The 22,156-nt window shown below is 45.4% G+C and overlaps 1 long non-coding RNA gene across 3 annotated transcripts; it reads right to left on the bottom strand.

Annotated features, from left to right (window-relative positions):
- Window positions 1-5,677: 5,677 nt before the first annotated feature.
- Window positions 5,678-22,111, bottom strand: LOC133359873 (uncharacterized). Of its 3 annotated transcripts, XR_009757194.1 has the most exons (14): window positions 21,974-22,111; window positions 20,485-20,566; window positions 19,600-19,677; window positions 18,275-18,356; window positions 17,153-17,230; window positions 15,810-15,891; window positions 14,683-14,760; window positions 13,342-13,423; window positions 12,215-12,292; window positions 10,874-10,955; window positions 9,747-9,824; window positions 8,412-8,493; window positions 7,571-7,652; window positions 5,678-6,542 (listed from the first exon to the last, which is right to left on the bottom strand). It is a non-coding gene; the product is annotated as an uncharacterized LOC133359873 (long non-coding RNA). The 3 variants fall into 3 exon arrangements; XR_009757196.1 differs by lacking the exons at window positions 15,810-15,891; window positions 17,153-17,230; XR_009757195.1 differs by lacking the exons at window positions 18,275-18,356; window positions 19,600-19,677.
- Window positions 22,112-22,156: the final 45 nt, after the last annotated feature.

Raw genomic sequence — 22,156 nt, 5'->3', positions numbered from 1 at the left:
TGTCGATCTGTGATGGAGGCCAGAGCCCCTGTCGATCTGTGATGGAGGCCAGAGCCCCTGTCGATCTGTGATGGAGGCCAGAGCCCCTGTCGATCTGTGATGGAGGCCAGAGCCCCTGTCGATCTGTGATGGAGGCCAGAGCCCCTGTCGATCTGTGATGGAGGCCAGAGCCCCTGTCGATCTGAGTTGTATGGATTTTCCTTCGGTTTATATCGGAAAATTCCACTCGGCTTCCCGAGTTGTTCAAAAGCTGTGTCATAAAACCTTCCTGTGGGGGTGGACCATCTGCGTCCGTGTGTGTGTCCGTCCGTGTGTTTCGCGTGCGTGTTTGTCCGTGTTGTGGGGAGACAAAGGCGGTTGTTTCCACGGTGGGAGCACCCGGCGCATGCGCTTATTTATTCGAAGACGTGTTAATTTCCTTTGAGCCATTGCCCCCTTTATGGGTGTCATTTCCTAGCTTTGTGCCTGCGTGTGGAGATCCTCTCGGAAAGACAAAGGCGGCCGTGTTGCTCGCTTCCCATGGGTTGTTGTGTTTGGTTAATTTTGAGAGCCTTCTCCGCCCTTGATTCCTCTTCTACTTTAATTCCGTACTTATTATTTGACTTCTTGTGATTATTTAATCTGATATCCCGGCTAGGAATTTTGTTTTGGAGCGAAATCGATGCCATAATTATTCTTTGATGCTTCGGCCCGGCCGTGTAGATATTCTTTAAAGGTAAATAATGTCAGTATTTATTAACAATGATGGGTCGCGATTCTGGTTCAGATTGTCGTCTGGTTTTCAATTGGAGTGAGGATGGATACTGTTTGCTTAATCTTTATGGTTAAGTTGGTAACTTGTGTATTTAACATGGTTCAAAGACCCATCTGTGCTTTTTGTCGTCGATGCTGTTTCTTTGTTAAGAATATAATTATCTCTTCCTCCGTGTCTCCTGGTTCTGCAACCCCCCGCCTGCAATTCCCCCCCTCCCTTGTTCCTCTTGTGTGAATTTAGGGGAGTTTTTTTATTACCTTATTGCCCCCCCTTTCATGTCCTCTCTCCTTTGATATGAGGTATGCGCGCATCTGTGGAAGTGTGGGGGCCTCTGTGGAAGTGTGGGGGCGTGTTCGTTCCCACGTGGCCGCGTCTATTAAAAAAACGATATTATCTATGTTGGCAGAATAATTCTTAAAAAAAAAAATAATATTAAAAAAAATAAAAAGGGGGTACATACACAACAACCCCCCACTGTTTCCCACCTAAAACCACTTTCACAACGGCAGAGCACCTGAGTCGTGTGTCAGGTGTGTGGCGTAATGGCAAAAGGCGGGGCCTAAAAAAGGAAATGCGTGGAGCAAAAATAAGAACTAAACTATTTTATTTTCCAGCTTAAAGGCTATTAGCTATTTCTTCAGACGCTACCTGGTCACAAACGGTAGCTCAACAAAGTGGCTTATCATGTAGAAATGTAGAGCAATAGTCAAATAATCTACACGCATGTTTCTAAATGTGGGAGGAAAAAAACAGATACGGATAAAATCAAGTGACCACGAGGAAAACATGCAAACTACAAATATACAGCAGGTATCGTCAGTGTGGGTCTACCACCTCCTACACAGCAGGCGACGGAGATAACGTCTCGCCACCGATGGTCTTGAAATCAGTGAGGGTGGGGCAGTCAGGCAAGTGTTGGTGGAGCCACGCATTGTGAAAATCCCAAACACGTTGGGCTGCAAGCTTGCCAGGCGATTGCAATCGAGCAAGTTGGTTTATGAATCAGTATGCGAGACCCAAATGTGAGATTTTATCCAACTTCTTTTTTCCTCCCACATAAAGCGGAAGTCTCATAAATGGGCTTGGCCAAACCTGCCAATTGAGCAGGACTGACGACACAGCGGTTAGTGCACTGCACTGTGAATCCAGCCGTTACTGAGTTCGATTCTGGACCACGGTTTGCACCAATGGGGAGTGACATATAAATCTGTCCTGTGCACCTCTCATCACCAGCAGCATTGACCAAGGTGAATATTGCTTTCTGTCACACCTCCAGTCCCTCTCTCACGTTGAACTTTGCCGTCAGATCAACATTTTGTCAGAATCTAAATAAATGTCTTCTTTTTTATTATCTCGCCGGCCCCTCCATGTCCTTACAAAGTTCAATGTGTGCGCGTTACAAATTGTATTCATTAACAAATGAACAGCGTGGTGATGGAGTACAGTCAAAGAACCAACATGACCGATATGGCACGGGGACGCCTTCATATCACAGTGGATTGACAAAGGGCTGATTGGCAATGAGAATGATGAGATGCATCTCGATGCTTCATGAAGACACTTTGTTGTATTGGCTATAGCTACCCAAAGACTTGAGGCAAACTCAAGTCACTCTTCAAACAATAATAGCAGTCGTTTACCTCTTGGTCGCCATGGAATGTGTAAATTCCACATTCCAACGTCTGAAGGTGATGACAACTCATGGAAAAGTTATTCTTGTATCAAGCCATGTGTCTAATTCTAGCATACAGTATGTAAGTTGAAATTACATAAGTACACCAATTCCCAAGCATGGTCAAGGCAGAAAAACAGTCCAAGACCAAATCAAGGCAACACTGTCTCAATAAAATTGCACATTACAATTAAAAGTTACCAATAACATTTGTGGTTGTGTCCAGCACTAATATTCTGCTTGAGAATGTTTTGAAAGAAGCTTTACGGTGCTAAGGGAGAAAATAACGTTGTTCCAAAACGTTGGTGCTACAATGGAAAAGGTTTAATTTAGAGGGCATCCATGTTGGTTCGGTTATTTAGTGGATGTCCATGTTGTTTTTTAGCCAACGAGACGGTGGCGTCCTCCTTATCCTACCGGTGTCAAGGTCTCTTTCCCACCTGCTCGGCTATTTTGTTCCTTGTCTAGTGCAATAGCGCTGGCTGCTGTCTACAAAGTGCAACTACAAGGTACGACAGTGCGGTATTTATGAAGGATAAAACATCTCGGCAAAGCTCATGCAGGGGGCTATCTGGAAGCCCCAGGGACCTGCGAGTAGGTTCCAGCAGGGGGGCAGATCAAGGCCACGCTGGGAGCATAAGAGGGGGCCCTGAGCGAGAGCTCGGGGCTGCTGCTGCAGGTGGATCTCCTCGCCGTGCTGTTGGTTCGTCACCACCGTCGGCGCCGCCGTCTTCACCATCACTGGGCGTCACGAGCTAGACAGCCTGCCAACTGTTTCGATTCCTAGTGCCGCCGATAATAGACGGCTGTGTACATGTTATATATAATAGTGTGCACCCCACGTAGGGTGCGTATAGTCCCCATTGTGAGTAAAGAATGCAGAGGTGCCTCCAGTATGACTGCCTCCGACATGCGTTACTACACTTGTGATATTGTGCATGTCCACAAGAGGGCATTACGTGAATTGTGCATATATCCGTTAGCCACCTCAACCATATAGCCCTAATCCCCAACTCTAACTCCTTCAAAGTAACCCTAATAAACCATAACCCTATTCCTAACCACTAAACCTTACCCAAAACGCAACCCTAACCCCAATCCTTCAACCAGTCGGAGGCGGTAGAGGACGTGGCGTAAATTGCAGTGACACCACCAGAATGTGCATGGATGGAAAGTTCATGTCCTGTTTGATGGCTTGGACTTCACACTTATTAAAACAAATTGAGTAAATCAATAACGTCAATGGGTAATGAAAATTCATATGTAAACATCAAATTATAATTTGGTGTTTACATTAATTCAATATTCTTAGATTTTTTCGGTAAAGTCACGTATGTAAAACATTAAAATTAATAAAAATCACGACGTTTCGGAGGCAACACAAGCTTCCATCTTCAGGTGAAACCGTCACAGCAAAATATCTGTGACGGTTTCACCTGAAGACGGAAGCTTGTGTTGCCTCCGAAACGTCGTGATTTTTATTAATTTTAATATTTTACCTACGTGACTTTACCGAAAAAAACCTAAGAATATGAATCCTTGCAGTCACGAAAGCTTTAAATCTAGAATTCAATAGATTTAACTGTTGGATCCCTAGAAGTGACAGTTTGCCTTGTACTTTTAACTGTTTGACCAAGTGAAATAATACAGGTTTTATACTGGTTATAACGTTTATATTCTTGCAGTTCCATAACACGTAATTTACCCTCTTAAATTTTGCAGTGAAAGCCAGGGTCATTTTGTGAACAATGCAAGACGGTTGAGTTTCAAGTCTTGTGAGTTCTGCAGGGACGGTGTTAAAAGGAATCTAAGTCTGTGGATGGTATTGAGATTTCTTCCAATAATCTTCTCCAGGCACTCTGACTCATGTTCCAGAAGGCTAACTAGAGGATGACATCAATTTTTTTTCAATGTATCCACTTGTTGGTGTGGCAGGTGTTTTATTGGGGCTGTGTATGGTTTAAGGTTCTAACAGGGTTGTGCTGTCTTGATCTAGGGATTGTCCATCGTGGTGTTTTTGTGTCACATTTAAGACTGATACCAAATTTTACAATACTGTCATGTTATCTTGATGTTGTGCATGCACCTAAGCTTTCTTAAACTGTAATGCAACAGATTGTTGTTGGACTCTCCACATCAAGTGCTTGAATTGGATGGTTTTAGTATGCCTACAGAGGGCATTTAAATCCGGTTGTCCTAAGGCCAGAAACTTGGGGGTTATCCTAAGACGCCAGTTTCACTGAGGCCCATGTAATATTACCAAAAGTTTTTTTCATTTACGCGACATAACTCTAAGACTTATGCCATCCCTTCCGGATGCCGAAAGGCTGGTGCATGCCTTTATTTGTTGGCTTCTTGTAATGCCCTGCTTGCCAGCGTTTCTAGAAGTGTTTTCAATTAATTACAATATATTCAAAACTCAGCTGGCCGGGTTTTAACAAGACGTAAATCATGACCATATGGTTTCCTTTAAAGTACAGAATAGTTCTGGTATTTAATCGCCTTCTATAGGTTAGCTCCTCAATCTTATTTATCTGCTCAAGTTTTATATACCACTTTGAAAACTAAGATCTGATAATTCTGGTCTACTAATCGTTCTAAAGACTGTTCTACGAGCAAGAGCCTTCTGCAACCAGGCTCTGCAATTATGGAATCCCTTTTCTCGGTCCATTAGGGATTGAGTTTCACTTTTAAATTACGTCTTAAAACTCACCAATTTACAGGCTTTTCCTGTAACGATTGGAAAGCCAATTTGTATTCATTGGCTTTTCCCATTGTATGATTTGATTTCGATGTAATTATTTGCTTTTATCAGTTTCGTAATTGTAATCGCATTTCAAGTCTAATTGTCATTGGTATTAACTTTATTTTGCTTAAGATTTATGAATACTTGTGGTATTTAATTTCTTTGAATGTTGCATTTTTTTTGTACACACCATAGCTAAGTGATAATCTGAGGTGCGAGGGAAGGACAACCGCAAAAAACAGAATTAGAAGCGATTTTTGTGATGATTGATATAGAATTAAGTCAAAATCATGTTGGAGATTGTTTGACTGTTTGGTGATTTACCTGATACGAGCATGCGTGTAATTAGCACAGATATTTAATTATGAGTGACTTTAATTTAGTCCAATGTTTTCAATAAGGATAACAGAATTGGACCTAGCACAGAACTTGTCGAACACACTTAATTATTTTAATATTTGACGAGATGTTATCACTTTGTACCTTTTGAGAATGGTCTCAAAGGTAACTTTTAAACCAGTTTATTTCAGGAATTGTAATTACCAAGTTTTGCGAGTAGAATATCATGGTCAACAGTATCAAAGACTTTTTACAAGAAATAGTGCACAGTAGTGGCCTTTATCCAGACCACTGAAGAGAACAATGCATACATCCTTAATTGGCTATGGTGGTGCAGTAATCCTCTCGAAAACCAGACCGATTTAAATATTTATTCCAATATTTTGGTAACTGGTAAAATAGATATCGTTCTATAATCATTAGGGTTTTCATTGGAGCCATTTTTACATACTGGACAAATAAGGACGATTTCCACTAGTGGACCTGTACCTTCGGTAAGAGGCTGAAAAAGTGCAAGGGGTTTATAGATAAGTCACAAGTGCAAATGTTGGTTAATTTTTCTCCCATGGATGTCTTGATACGAGCTTATCCAGTACATCCAGTTCAGATATGGGACAAAAATGGGAGGGAAGATGATTTTCACGAACATTTTTAGGGTTGATGTGTGCAGGGGAATATGCGAATGGTGGTGTTTGAAAACATCTGCTGATTCAAAGTGAAAATTAATCCGTTGACAATGTATTTTTTTGTGAAGTTCTTTTCAATCCAGCAAGTAGTTTTTTTGGAAGAACATTGTTTTCCTTTGTTTTCAACCTAATTGAATGCTTGCAAGCAGTTGAGTTTTTTTTGTGAACTGTGTTATAACGAAAATGCGTAGTATGAACACGCATTAAACAAGGATTTACTTTACGTAACATGACATTTGCTTTTAACCTGAACAGTTCAACATTGACATTATTTCTCCTCCATGTTCTTTCCCATGCATTCTTCCTTCACGTGTCTTCTCCTGCCTCTTCCTTGGTCGCAAGACTCTATGTGGAATACACAAGTGTGGCATGCAGGCACATGGCGAATCTCAGTATAGCACCAAACTGGATAAACTGTGCTTAAACTTTTTAGTGCTGCATTTCTAAACTGCAAAAGTGTCAATTCACAACAAAACAATCCCAGCTAGGCATTACCATCAAATGCAGCTCATATACCGCTACTCGTAAGCTACCCGGCACACATAAAGTCCCCTTTACTGATGGACTTCCCTGCCGACAGAACACTGTTGCTATGCTTCAAGTACCCACCAAGCTCAATCTCCAAGCTTCCTGCACTTGTTATATTTGCTTGTGACATACCCTTCTGAAACTCCTGTCCTCATCCAAAGCGCTGAATCATTGTGGGTCATAATGTGAACAGCAAATGCATATAATCATAGGACAGGAGCCCAGCAACCCAGATGAAAATTAAAACAGTTCGGACTAAACCTCACTGCCTCTTCAATGGAAGCAGGAAACACCACTTTGGAGAGCAGATGGTGCATGTGTTCTTCCATGACAGAATCATCGCAAGCGAATTGTTGAGCCACAGAGGAACAATCGTCAACTGTACCTCAATACATGTTGTGACTGGTCAAATCAAACGTGACAAGCAAGGTTTTGGTGTTTGCAAAAAGACAACTGCCATATTAAGAGAATGCTGCATCTACGGACCTTGAGAACCATTATCACCAAAGATAACAACGAGGTCTGATGGTGATGCAGCAATAAAAGCAGAAAATGGCTTGAATTTCATGAAAGGGCTGTAAAGTGAGTCACAAAATACTATCCCTAAAACCCTCCTTGATATGAATAAGATCAAGAGACTGATGGTGACATTTGTGGTCCGAGTTCTCAGTGCAGTCTGCATGTAACTGCAGTTCATCCATCACGAAAGAAAGAGGCTTTAATTCAAATACCGTAAAACCATGACCTACCCACACAACAATCAGAGTTAAGTCTCCTTAATACACCAATAACGTGAAAAGATACAGCCTTGTTTGCAGCTTTGAGGTGTGGTGAATGCCACTTACTGGACAAAGACGAACCTCGACCCAGTCCCGTTCACGCAGCTCTGCAGATGTAGTGTCATAAACAGCTGCCAACCATCAGGACCTGGAAGTGTTGAGTCAACATGAGAAACAGCATCACCCAGTGATCTCACAACTCCAGCAGAGCAGGGCTGTAATGAGCAACACTGCCTGGGACAATGCCACATGAACAACGACATTAGCATAATCAGAATTACAATGGGTTCAGAAACAGCCTCTGATTTTCAGCAAAGTGATCTCAGAAAGGCATGAGATTGGTAATCATAACCCACTGCGCATCAGGTAACAAGTTGTGTTTAAGAGTATTTGACTGCTAGAAATGTCAACGTGATAATCCACTATTGAGCTATCATTTGTGGCCAGGTCGCTTCTAAGAAAGAGCGAGATAGCTCAGCGTGCCTTACCTGATAAAATTAAAAGTTTAGAGTTTAATTCTCAATTGAGGCCGAGTTAACCTACAGGAAGCCCAGAACCAGTACAAATAATCTTCACCGGTATTGGTGGCCGTGAGCAGGAATTGTTCTCGGGTAACTGGGTTCTTATGGCGGCGTGATAACTGCTGCGCCACCGCTCACCCACATTGACAGCGATGCCACACAATCACCTCCTTCTGCAACTGCTGCCAATGAAAGAAGACAATTCCTATTCACCCCCTCTTGGAACCAAGTTCAACACGGACAATTATTGAGGAACCCAGCCTCACAGAACCAAGTCGAATTCAGACAACGTGCCAAAGAGTTGTTGCCTGCTATTCTTTGGGTCTAAACGTGCACAATCGCTACCACAGGTTTGCAGCTTTGAGCGTGTGGGGAATGCCACTTACTGGATGAAGACGAACCTCAACCCAGGCCCGTCCACGCAGCTCTGCAGATTTAGCGTCAGGAAAAGCTGGCAACCTCCAGGACCTGTAAGTGTTGAGTCAACATGACAACCATCGTCACCCAGTGATATCACAACTCCAGCAGAGCAGTCATGAGCAACACTGCATGGCACCATGCCACAAGAACAGCAACGTTAGCATAATCGGAACTGGTAATGGGTTCAGAAACAGCCTCTGATTTTCAGCAAAGTGATCTCAGAAAGGAATGAGATTGTTAATCATAACCCAATGTGCTTCAGGAAACGAGTGCCTGGCCACGATATAAAATGTTGCATTTCGTAACTTTTAAGCCACTCACTGACTAGCAAGTCAGTTGCTTCCTTATCACTCTTCTATCGCTACTGCCATGGTTAGTGGTCCGTGAACTTCACGCGTTTATTACTTCTACCCATGTTGAGCACTGTCAACCAGGCTGCGTTGTCTCATCATATTGAGACCAACCACAATGCCTTTTTCTGCTTTCCTCGCACCGTCTGACTTTGGAATACACTCCCGTCTCCTTTCCCAAGAGCGTAAAACCTTGCTCACTTCAAGCTGGTGACCAGTATCGATTACAATGTATGTTGAACTTCTTTGAAACTGTACGTAGCCAACCGTGCTAATCGGAAGTGCACCTCCGATTTAAACTCTTATGCTGCCGTTGTCAGTCACTTGACATTTTAGACTTTTGGGACTGTTCTCAGCAAGTGTGCTCATCAAACCTGCTTACAAAAATGTATTCGGTTGGGAGTATCTTCAAAAGGTTGTATTTAGACAAAGACTTCCCATATAGCCTCAAGAGACCGTTGGGGAAAGTGCTGTGAGCGAGCACCTATGAGAGCCGACATGTGAGGTGGGTGGCCAGCACCATGCCAGGCCACCTTTGTCTCCCGAGGGGCAATGTTTACACACTGTATAAGGTACTCAACCGAGGCCAAGACGACCAAGCAGAGGCTCAAGACCAGTTCAGATAATCGTCACTGGTGTTGATGGCCATGAGCATTGTACTCATGACGCTGGGTTCTTAGGGAGGCTTGCTAACCGATGCGTCACCGCTCACCCATATTGACAGCGATGCCACACAATCGCCTACTTCTGCAACTGCCGCCAATGATAGAGGCCTCACTTCCAATTCTCCCTCTTGGAACCAAGTTCAAAACAATGATTGAGGAATCCAGCCTCAGAGCCAAGTCGCATTCAGACGAGCCAGAGTTGTTGGCTGGTGTTCCCTGGGTCTAAATGTGCACAATCGCAACCACAGGTTTGCAGCTTTGAGCGTGTGGTGAACACGCCACTTACTGAAGATGAACCTCGACCCAGTCCCTTCCACGCAGCTCAGTAGATTTAGCATCAGAAGCAGCTGCCAGCCATTAGGACCTGGAAGTGTTGCGTCAACATGACAAACAGCATCACCCAGTTATCTCACAACTCCAGCAGAGCAGAGCTGTAATGAGCAACACTGCCTGGCACACGCCACGTGAACAACGACGTTAGCATAATCAGAACTTATAATGGGTTCAGAAACAGCCTCTGATTTTCAGCAAAGTGATCTCAGAAAGGCATGAGATTAGTAATCATAACCCACTGTCCTTCAGGAAACACGTTGTGCCTTGTGATGGTTACTGTATCCAGGTACCAATATGTTTAAAATGTTGCATTTAGTAACTTCTATGTCACTCCCTCACCAGCAGTCACTCGCTTCCTTAACCCTCTTCTATGGCTATTGCTATGGGCACCATGGTGGCTAGATGTTAACTACCCCGCCTTGAAAACATGAGGTAGTGTGTTCCATCCCGACCCTGACTGTTGTGTATTTGGAGTTTGCATGTCCTCGGCATGGTCATGTGGATTTATCTCCGGGGTCTCCAGTTTTTCCCTTCATATTTAGAAACGTGCGTTTAAGAATATTTGACTGCTAGAAATGTCAACGTGATAAGCCACTATTGAGCTTTCATTTGTGGCCAGGTCGCTTCTGAGAAAGAGCGAGATAACTCAGCGTGCCTTACCTGATAAATTAAAATAGTTTAGAGTTAAATTCTCAATTTAGGCCGAGTCAACCTACAGGAAGCCCAGAACCGGTATAAATATTTTTCACCGGTATTGGTGGCCTTGAGCAGGAATTGTACTCGGGTAGCTGGGTTCTTAGGGTGGCGTCCTAAACTGCTGCGCCACCGCTCACCCACATTGACAGCGATGCCACACCATCGCCTACTTCTGCAACTGTTGCCAATGACAGAGGACTCAATTTCTATTCACCCCCTCTTGGAACCAAGTTCAGCACAGACAATTATTGAGGAACCCAGCCTCACAGAGTCAAGTCGAATTCAGACAACGTGCCGAAGAGTTGCCTGCAATTCTTTGGGTCTTAACATGCACAATCACTATCACAGGTTTGCAGCTTTGAGCGTGTGGGGAATGCCACTTACTGGATGAAGACGAACCTCGACCCAGGCCCGTCCACGCAGCTCTGCAGATTTAGCGTCAGGAGAAGCTGGCAATCTCCAGGACCTGTAAGTGTTGAGTCAACATGACAACCATCGTCACCCAGTGATATCACAACTCCAGCAAAGCAGTAATGAGCAACACTGCATGGCACCATGCCACAAGAACAGCAACGTTAGCATAATCGGAACTGGTAATGGGTTCAGAAACAGCCTCTGATTTTCAGCAAAGTGATCTCAGAAAGGCATGAGATTGTTAATCATAACCCAATGTGCTTCAGGAAACTAGTGCCTGGCCACGATAAAAAATGTTGCATTTCGTAACTTTTAAGCCACTCACTGACTAGCAAGTCAGTTGCTTCCTTATCACTCTTCTATCGCTACTGCCATGGTTAGTGGTCCGTTAACTTCACGCGTTCATTACTTCTACCCATGTTGAGCACTGTCAACCAGGCTGCGTTGTCTCATCATATTGAGACCATCAACCACAATGCCTTTTTCTACTGCTTCCCTCGCACCGTCTGACTTTGGAATACACTCCCGTCTCCTTACCCAAGAGCGTACAACCTTGCTCACTTCAAGCTGGTGACCAGTATCGATTACAATGTATGTTGAACTTCTTTGAAACTGTACGTAGCCAACCGTGCTAATCGGAAGTGCACCTCCGATTTAAACTCTTATGCTGCCGTTGTCAGTCACTTGACATTTTAGACTTTTGGGACTGTTCTCAGCAAGTGTGCTCATCAAACCTGCTTACAAAAATGTATTCGGTTGGGAGTATCTTCAAAAGGTTGTATTTAGACAAAGACTTCCCATATAGCCTCAAGAGACCGTTGGGGAAAGTGCTGTGAGCGAGCACCTATGAGAGCCGACATGTGAGGTGGGTGGCCAGCACCATGCCAGGCCACCTTTGTCTCCCGAGGGGCAATGTTTACACACTGTATAAGGTACTCAACCGAGGCCAAGACGACCAAGCAGAGGCTCAAGACCAGTTCAGATAATCGTCACTGGTGTTGATGGCCATGAGCATTGTACTCATGACGCTGGGTTCTTAGGGAGGCTTGCTAACCGATGCGTCACCGCTCACCCATATTGACAGCGATGCCACACAATCGCCTACTTCTGCAACTGCCGCCAATGATAGAGGCCTCACTTCCAATTCTCCCTCTTGGAACCAAGTTCAAAACAATGATTGAGGAATCCAGCCTCAGAGCCAAGTCGCATTCAGACGAGCCAGAGTTGTTGGCTGGTGTTCCCTGGGTCTAAATGTGCACAATCGCAACCACAGGTTTGCAGCTTTGAGCGTGTGGTGAACACGCCACTTACTGAAGATGAACCTCGACCCAGTCCCTTCCACGCAGCTCAGTAGATTTAGCATCAGAAGCAGCTGCCAGCCATTAGGACCTGGAAGTGTTGCGTCAACATGACAAACAGCATCACCCAGTTATCTCACAACTCCAGCAGAGCAGAGCTGTAATGAGCAACACTGCCTGGCACACGCCACGTGAACAACGACGTTAGCATAATCAGAACTTATAATGGGTTCAGAAACAGCCTCTGATTTTCAGCAAAGTGATCTCAGAAAGGCATGAGATTAGTAATCATAACCCACTGTCCTTCAGGAAACACGTTGTGCCTTGTGATGGTTACTGTATCCAGGTACCAATATGTTTAAAATGTTGCATTTAGTAACTTCTATGTCACTCCCTCACCAGCAGTCACTCGCTTCCTTAACCCTCTTCTATGGCTATTGCTATGGGCACCATGGTGGCTAGATGTTAACTACCCCGCCTTGAAAACATGAGGTAGTGTGTTCCATCCCGACCCTGACTGTTGTGTATTTGGAGTTTGCATGTCCTCGGCATGGTCATGTGGATTTATCTCCGGGGTCTCCAGTTTTTCCCTTCATATTTAGAAACGTGCGTTTAAGAATATTTGACTGCTAGAAATGTCAACGTGATAAGCCACTATTGAGCTTTCATTTGTGGCCAGGTCGCTTCTGAGAAAGAGCGAGATAACTCAGCGTGCCTTACCTGATAAATTAAAATAGTTTAGAGTTAAATTCTCAATTTAGGCCGAGTCAACCTACAGGAAGCCCAGAACCGGTATAAATATTTTTCACCGGTATTGGTGGCCTTGAGCAGGAATTGTACTCGGGTAGCTGGGTTCTTAGGGTGGCGTCCTAAACTGCTGCGCCACCGCTCACCCACATTGACAGCGATGCCACACCATCGCCTACTTCTGCAACTGTTGCCAATGACAGAGGACTCAATTTCTATTCACCCCCTCTTGGAACCAAGTTCAGCACAGACAATTATTGAGGAACCCAGCCTCACAGAGTCAAGTCGAATTCAGACAACGTGCCGAAGAGTTGCCTGCAATTCTTTGGGTCTTAACATGCACAATCACTATCACAGGTTTGCAGCTTTGAGCGTGTGGGGAATGCCACTTACTGGATGAAGACGAACCTCGACCCAGGCCCGTCCACGCAGCTCTGCAGATTTAGCGTCAGGAGAAGCTGGCAATCTCCAGGACCTGTAAGTGTTGAGTCAACATGACAACCATCGTCACCCAGTGATATCACAACTCCAGCAAAGCAGTAATGAGCAACACTGCATGGCACCATGCCACAAGAACAGCAACGTTAGCATAATCGGAACTGGTAATGGGTTCAGAAACAGCCTCTGATTTTCAGCAAAGTGATCTCAGAAAGGCATGAGATTGTTAATCATAACCCAATGTGCTTCAGGAAACTAGTGCCTGGCCACGATAAAAAATGTTGCATTTCGTAACTTTTAAGCCACTCACTGACTAGCAAGTCAGTTGCTTCCTTATCACTCTTCTATCGCTACTGCCATGGTTAGTGGTCCGTTAACTTCACGCGTTCATTACTTCTACCCATGTTGAGCACTGTCAACCAGGCTGCGTTGTCTCATCATATTGAGACCATCAACCACAATGCCTTTTTCTACTGCTTCCCTCGCACCGTCTGACTTTGGAATACACTCCCGTCTCCTTACCCAAGAGCGTACAACCTTGCTCACTTCAAGCTGGTGACCAGTATCGATTACAATGTATGTTGAACTTCTTTGAAACTGTACGTAGCCAACCGTGCTAATCGGAAGTGCACCTCCGATTTAAACTCTTATGCTGCCGTTGTCAGTCACTTGACATTTTAGACTTTTGGGACTGTTCTCAGCAAGTGTGCTCATCAAACCTGCTTACAAAAATGTATTCGGTTGGGAGTATCTTCAAAAGGTTGTATTTAGACAAAGACTTCCCATATAGCCTCAAGAGACCGTTGGGGAAAGTGCTGTGAGCGAGCACCTATGAGAGCCGACATGTGAGGTGGGTGGCCAGCACCATGCCAGGCCACCTTTGTCTCCCGAGGGGCAATGTTTACACACTGTATAAGGTACTCAACCGAGGCCAAGACGACCAAGCAGAGGCTCAAGACCAGTTCAGATAATCGTCACTGGTGTTGATGGCCATGAGCATTGTACTCATGACGCTGGGTTCTTAGGGAGGCTTGCTAACCGATGCGTCACCGCTCACCCATATTGACAGCGATGCCACACAATCGCCTACTTCTGCAACTGCCGCCAATGATAGAGGCCTCACTTCCAATTCTCCCTCTTGGAACCAAGTTCAAAACAATGATTGAGGAATCCAGCCTCAGAGCCAAGTCGCATTCAGACGAGCCAGAGTTGTTGGCTGGTGTTCCCTGGGTCTAAATGTGCACAATCGCAACCACAGGTTTGCAGCTTTGAGCGTGTGGTGAACACGCCACTTACTGAAGATGAACCTCGACCCAGTCCCTTCCACGCAGCTCAGTAGATTTAGCATCAGAAGCAGCTGCCAGCCATTAGGACCTGGAAGTGTTGCGTCAACATGACAAACAGCATCACCCAGTTATCTCACAACTCCAGCAGAGCAGAGCTGTAATGAGCAACACTGCCTGGCACACGCCACGTGAACAACGACGTTAGCATAATCAGAACTTATAATGGGTTCAGAAACAGCCTCTGATTTTCAGCAAAGTGATCTCAGAAAGGCATGAGATTAGTAATCATAACCCACTGTCCTTCAGGAAACACGTTGTGCCTTGTGATGGTTACTGTATCCAGGTACCAATATGTTTAAAATGTTGCATTTAGTAACTTCTATGTCACTCCCTCACCAGCAGTCACTCGCTTCCTTAACCCTCTTCTATGGCTATTGCTATGGGCACCATGGTGGCTAGATGTTAACTACCCCGCCTTGAAAACATGAGGTAGTGTGTTCCATCCCGACCCTGACTGTTGTGTATTTGGAGTTTGCATGTCCTCGGCATGGTCATGTGGATTTATCTCCGGGGTCTCCAGTTTTTCCCTTCATATTTAGAAACGTGCGTTTAAGAATATTTGACTGCTAGAAATGTCAACGTGATAAGCCACTATTGAGCTTTCATTTGTGGCCAGGTCGCTTCTGAGAAAGAGCGAGATAACTCAGCGTGCCTTACCTGATAAATTAAAATAGTTTAGAGTTAAATTCTCAATTTAGGCCGAGTCAACCTACAGGAAGCCCAGAACCGGTATAAATATTTTTCACCGGTATTGGTGGCCTTGAGCAGGAATTGTACTCGGGTAGCTGGGTTCTTAGGGTGGCGTCCTAAACTGCTGCGCCACCGCTCACCCACATTGACAGCGATGCCACACCATCGCCTACTTCTGCAACTGTTGCCAATGACAGAGGACTCAATTTCTATTCACCCCCTCTTGGAACCAAGTTCAGCACAGACAATTATTGAGGAACCCAGCCTCACAGAGTCAAGTCGAATTCAGACAACGTGCCGAAGAGTTGCCTGCAATTCTTTGGGTCTTAACATGCACAATCACTATCACAGGTTTGCAGCTTTGAGCGTGTGGGGAATGCCACTTACTGGATGAAGACGAACCTCGACCCAGGCCCGTCCACGCAGCTCTGCAGATTTAGCGTCAGGAGAAGCTGGCAATCTCCAGGACCTGTAAGTGTTGAGTCAACATGACAACCATCGTCACCCAGTGATATCACAACTCCAGCAAAGCAGTAATGAGCAACACTGCATGGCACCATGCCACAAGAACAGCAACGTTAGCATAATCGGAACTGGTAATGGGTTCAGAAACAGCCTCTGATTTTCAGCAAAGTGATCTCAGAAAGGCATGAGATTGTTAATCATAACCCAATGTGCTTCAGGAAACTAGTGCCTGGCCACGATAAAAAATGTTGCATTTCGTAACTTTTAAGCCACTCACTGACTAGCAAGTCAGTTGCTTCCTTATCACTCTTCTATCGCTACTGCCATGGTTAGTGGTCCGTTAACTTCACGCGTTCATTACTTCTACCCATGTTGAGCACTGTCAACCAGGCTGCGTTGTCTCATCATATTGAGACCATCAACCACAATGCCTTTTTCTACTGCTTCCCTCGCACCGTCTGACTTTGGAATACACTCCCGTCTCCTTACCCAAGAGCGTACAACCTTGCTCACTTCAAGCTGGTGACCAGTATCGATTACAATGTATGTTGAACTTCTTTGAAACTGTACGTAGCCAACCGTGCTAATCGGAAGTGGACCTCCGATATAAACTCTTATGCTGCCGTTGTCAGTAACTTGACATTTTAGACTTTTGGGACTGTTCTCAGCAAGTGTGCTCATCAACCCTGCTTACAAAAATAATATATTCGGTTGGGAATATCTTCAAAACGTTGTATTTAGACAAAGACTTCCCATATAGCCTCAAGAGACCGTTGGGGAAAGTGCTGTGAGCGAGCACCTATGAGAGCCGACATGTGAGTTGGTGGGTGGCCAGCACCATGCCAGGCCACCTGTCTCCCGAGGGGCAATGTTTACACACTGTATAAGGTACTCAACCGAGGCCAAGACGACCAAGCAGAGGCCCAAGACCGGTTCAGATAATCGTCACTGGTGTTGATGGCCATGAGCATTGTACTCATGACGCTGGGTTCTTAGGGAGGCTTGCTAACCGATGCGCCACCGCTCACCCATTTTGACAGCGATGCCACACAATCGCCTACTTCTGCAACTGCTGCCAATGATAGAGGCCTCACTTCCTATTCTCCCTCTTGGAACCATGTTCAAAACAATGATTGAGGAAGCCAGCCTCAGAGCCAAGTCGCATTCAGACGAGCCAGAGTTGTTGGCTGGTGTTCCCTGGGTCTAAATGTGCACAATCACAACCACAGGTTTGCAGCTTTGAGCGTGTGGTGAACGCCACTTACTGAAGATGAACCTCGACCCAGTCCCTTCCATGCAGCTCAGTAGATTTAGCATCAGAAGCAGCTGCCAGCCATTAGGACCTGGAAGTGTTGAGTCAACATGACAAACAGCATCACCCAGTTATCTCACAACTCCAGCAGAGCAGGGTTGTAATGAGCAACACTGACACTGCCTGGCACACGCCACGTGAACAACGACATTAGCATAATCAGAACTTATAATGGGTTCAGAAACAGCCTCTGATTTTCAGCAAAGTGTTCTCAGAAAGGCATGAGATTGGTAATCATAACCCACTGCACATCAAGTAACAAGTTGTGCCTTGTAATGGTTACTGTTATCCAGGTGCCAATATCTTTAAAATGTTGCATTTAGTAAGATATAAGTCACTCCCTCACCAGCGGTCAGTTACTTCCTTAACCCTCTTCTATCGCTATTGCTATGGACACCATGGTGGCTAGGAGATGTTAACTACCCCGCCTTGTTTCGAGGAGATAGTGGGTTCGATCCCGACCTTGACTGTTGTATATTTGGAGTTTGCATGTCCTTCGTGCGGTCATGTGGATTTTTCTCCGGGGTTTCCAGTTTTTCCCTTCACATTTAGAAACGTGCGTTTAAGAGTATTTGACTGCTAGAAATGTCAACGTGATAAGCCACTATTGAGCTTTCATTTGTGGTCAGGTCACTTCTAAGAAAGAACTATATAGCTCAGCGTGCCTTACCTGATAAAATTAAAACAGTTTAGAGTTTAAGTCTCAATTCCGGGCGAGTCAACCTGCGGGTTGCCCAAGACCAGTACAAATAATCTTCACCGGTATTGAGGGCCGTGAGCAGGAATTGTACTCGGGTAGCTGGGTTCTTAGAGCGGCATGCTAACTGCTGCGCCGCCGCTCACCCACATCGACAGCGATGCCACACAATCGCCTCCTTCTGGAACTGTCGCCATTAAAAGAGGCCTCATTTCCTATCCACCCTCTTGGAACCAAGTTCAGCATAGACAATAATTGAGGAACACAGCCTCACAACCAAGTCGCATTCAGACATCACACCAGAGTTGTTGCCTGGGTCTAAATGTGCACAATCGCTACCACAGGTTTACAGCTGAGCGTGTGGGGAATGCCACTTACTGGACGAAGACGAACCTCGACCCAGGCCAGTCCACACAGCTCTGCAGATTTAGCGTCAGGAAAAGCTGGCAATCTTCAGGCCCTGGAAGTGTTGAGTCAACATGACAACCATCGTCACCCAGTGATATCACAACTCCAGCAGAGCAGGGCTGTAATAAGCAACACTTCATGTCATGATGCCATATGAACAACGATATTAGCAGAATCAGAACTTGTAATGGGTTCAGAAACAGCCTCTGATTTTCAGCAAAGTGATCTCAGAAAGGCATGAGATTGGTAATCATAACCCACTGTGCTTCAGGAAACTAGTGCCTGGCCACAATATAAAATGTTGCATTTCGTAATTTCTAAGCCACTCACTGACTAGCAAGTCAGTTGCTTCCTTATCACTCTTCTATCGCTACTGCCATGGTTAGTGGTCCGTTAACTTCACGCGTTCATTACTTCTACCCATGTTGAGCACTGTCAACCAGGCTGCGTTGTCTCATCATATTGAGACCATCAACCACAATGCCTTTTTCTACTGCTTCCCTCGCTCCGCTTAACTTTGGAATACCCTCCTGTCTCCTTTCCCAAGAGCGTAAAACCTTGCTCACTTCAAGATGGTGACCAGTATCGATTACAATGTATGTTGAACTTCTTTGAAACTGTACGCAGCCAACCGTGCTAATCGTAAGTGCACCTCCGATTTAAACTCTGATGCTGCCCTTGTCAGTCACTTGACATTTTATACTTTTGGGACTGTGCTCAGCAAGTGTTCTCATTAACCCTCCTTAAAAAAGTAATGTATTCGGTTGGGAATATCTTCAAAACGTTGTATTTAGACAAAGACTTCCTATATAGCCTCAAGAGACCGTTGGGGAAAGTGCTGTGAGCGAGCACCTACGAGAGCCAACATGTGAGAAGGTGGGTGGCCAGCACCATGCCACCTTTGTCTCCCGAGGGGCAATGTTTACACACTGTACAAGGTACTCAACTGAGGACGAGACCGGTTCAGATAATCGTCACTGGTGTTGATGGCCATGAGCATTGTACTCATGTCGCTGGGTTATTAGGGCGGCGTGCTAACCGATGTGCCCACCGCTCTCCCACATTGACAGCGATGCCACACAATCGCCTACTTCTGCAACTGCCGCCAATGATAGAGGCCTCACTTCCGATTCACCCTCTTAGAACCAAGTTCAACACAATGATTGAGGAAGTCAGCCTCAGAGCCAAATCGCATTCAGACGAGCTAGAGTTGTTGGCTGGTGTTCCCTGGGTCTAAATGTGCACAATCGCGACCATAAATTTGCAGCTTTGAGCGTGTGGTGAATGCCACTTACTGAAGATGAACCTCGACCCATTCCCATCCACGCAGCTCAGTAGATTTAGCATCAGAAGCAGCTGCCAGCCATTAGGACCTGGAAGTGTTGAGTCAACATGACAAACAGCATCACCCAGTGATATCACAACTCCAGCAGAGCAGAGCTGTAATGAGCAACACTGCATGGCACCATGCCACATAAACGTTAGCAGAATCAGAACTAGTAATGGGTTCAGAAACAGCCTCTGATTTTCAGCAAAGTGTTCTCAGAAAGGCATGAGATTGGTAATCATAACCCACTGCACATGAGGTAACAAGTTGTGCCTTGTGATGGTTACCGTATCCAGGTGCCAATAACTTTAAAATGTTGCATTTAGTAAAATATAAGTCACTCCCTCAAAAGCGGTCAGTTGCTTCCTTAACCCTCTTCTATCGCTATTGCTATGGGCACCATGGTGGCTAGGAGATGTTAACTACCCCGCCTTGTATAGAGGAGATAGTGGGTTCGATCCCGACCCTGACTGTTGTTTATTTTGAGTTTGCATGTCCTCCGTGTGGTCATGTGGATTTTTCTCCGGTGTCTCCAGTTTTTCCCTTCATATTTAGAAACGTGTGCTTAAGAATATTTGACCTGCTAGAAATGTCAACGTGATAAGCCACTATTGAGCCATAATTTGTGGCCAGGTCACTTCTAAGAAAGAGCAAGATAGCTCAGTGTGCCTTACCTGATAAATAGTTTAAGTCTCAATTGAGGCCGAGTCGACCTACAGGAAGCCCAGGACCAGTTCAGATAATCGTAACGGGTGTTGGTGGCCATGAGCGGAAATTGAACTCGGGACGCTGGGTTTGGAGTGAAGCACGCTAACCACTGCCCAACTTTGACGGTGTGGTGAATGCCACTTACTGGATGAAGACGAACCTCGACCCAGTCCCGTCCACCCAGCTCTGCAGACTTCGCATCAGAAGCAGCAGGCAACCATCAGGACCTGTAAGTGTTGAGTCAACATGACAACCAGCATCACCCAGTGATCTCACAACTTCAGCAAAGCAGGCCTGTAAATAGCAACACTGCATGGCAACACGCCACAAAAGCAACGACAGATTAACACGGCTTTCGCGACAAATATCATCCATAATAGTTTTTTTGGGTTAGATCACGTAAATGTGTTAAACCTGCCACCACCCAACTAGTAAGGGTTGTCACATAACAGAACATGCCAATTCGTCACGAGTACAGCACACCGGTATTATAAAAGCAACGTTAGCAAAAGGAGAATTTGTAATGGGTTCAGAAACAGCCTCTGATTTTCAGCAAAGTGATCTCAGAAAGGCATGAGATTGGTAATCACGACCCATTGTGCTTCACAGCCAATCATCTCGCTGTAACAAGAGCCAAAACGGTGCACCAACAGATTAAAAACAGAAACACATCTGCGATAGCAGAGGACACAAAGTGCATGAAGACGAGGTGATGATGTCCAGCAGACTGCGGGTGACACACACTGAAGGGACGCGGTGGCCTAGCAATGCATTCAAAGCCGAGCCCCAGGGTAGGATCACAAACTTAAAAAAAATGAGTGTCTCAGGCTTTTTTACAGCCATAATCTGTGTAGTTTGCCAGTAAAGCACAAACCAGTGATGCAATACTTCAACAGCACCGCACACATAACCTGTCTGTTCACATATTAAGAGGTAATTTAGCGTATAATCATTATATATTTTTCGAGTAAGAATGTGACAGCAAATAAGTTCAAAAGAAAATAATTAATTTACTTTCACTCGAGCTGTCTTTCAAACGTGGGAACTGGGTGACACGTGGTGGCACAAAGCGGCTAATTCCTGCAATGACCAACACGAAACAGACGTAGCGTTGGGTGGGTTCTGGTAACGGTGAGTTACATCACTAAGTCGTATTGCTTCTGATTGACATTTTAAACAAAATGTTTCTATCTTACCAGATGAGGCCCCACTGAACCATGCAACTCTTTTATCGGAAGCGACCTGGCTATCGCAAACGACAAGCTCAACGAAAGTGGCTTATTATTATCAGACGGAGGTTTATATCAGGAGCCAAATACTCTTAAACGCGTGATTGTGAATGTAGAGGGGGGGGGAAAGCGGAGGGTTCGGAGAAAAATTCTCGCGAGCACGCGGACAGAGAAACCAGCAAAAATATAACTTAGTAACCAAACATGATTAATCAATTGTATCGGGTGTTAAACACGTTCATCTTTAGTTAAGATCCATTTAAAACCTCAGCAGAGAGAGAACGTCTACGCTGACAGGGTTAAGGTCTCAATGGCCGAACCCATCGACACCACGCCGACGAGGGGGAAAAATCATCGCGCCATCGCGTCGAACTCGCCTGGCTCGCCATCGGCCTCCCCACGCACCCGCAACCCCATCCTGCCGCCTTCCCGCCCCAGCCGGCTGCCGCCCGGCACGAGGACTCGCGGGATGGACGCGGATGACGAGGAGAGAGCGAGGGACCGGCGAGAGCCTCGCAGTGCTGCTCCATCGCTCCACGGGGCGAAGCTCGCAAAGAGACCGGAAGAGCGTGCGGGGGCGTGTCGGAA

Source organism: Lethenteron reissneri, chromosome 66, assembly GCF_015708825.2.
Source record: "Lethenteron reissneri isolate LAM-NWPU_2019-01 chromosome 66, ASM1570882v1, whole genome shotgun sequence".
In the NCBI taxonomy this organism is placed as follows: Eukaryota; Metazoa; Chordata; class Hyperoartia; order Petromyzontiformes; family Petromyzontidae; genus Lethenteron; species Lethenteron reissneri.
The sequence above is the reverse complement of the archived record's forward strand: the minus strand, read 5'-3'. Positions and strand labels throughout refer to the sequence as shown.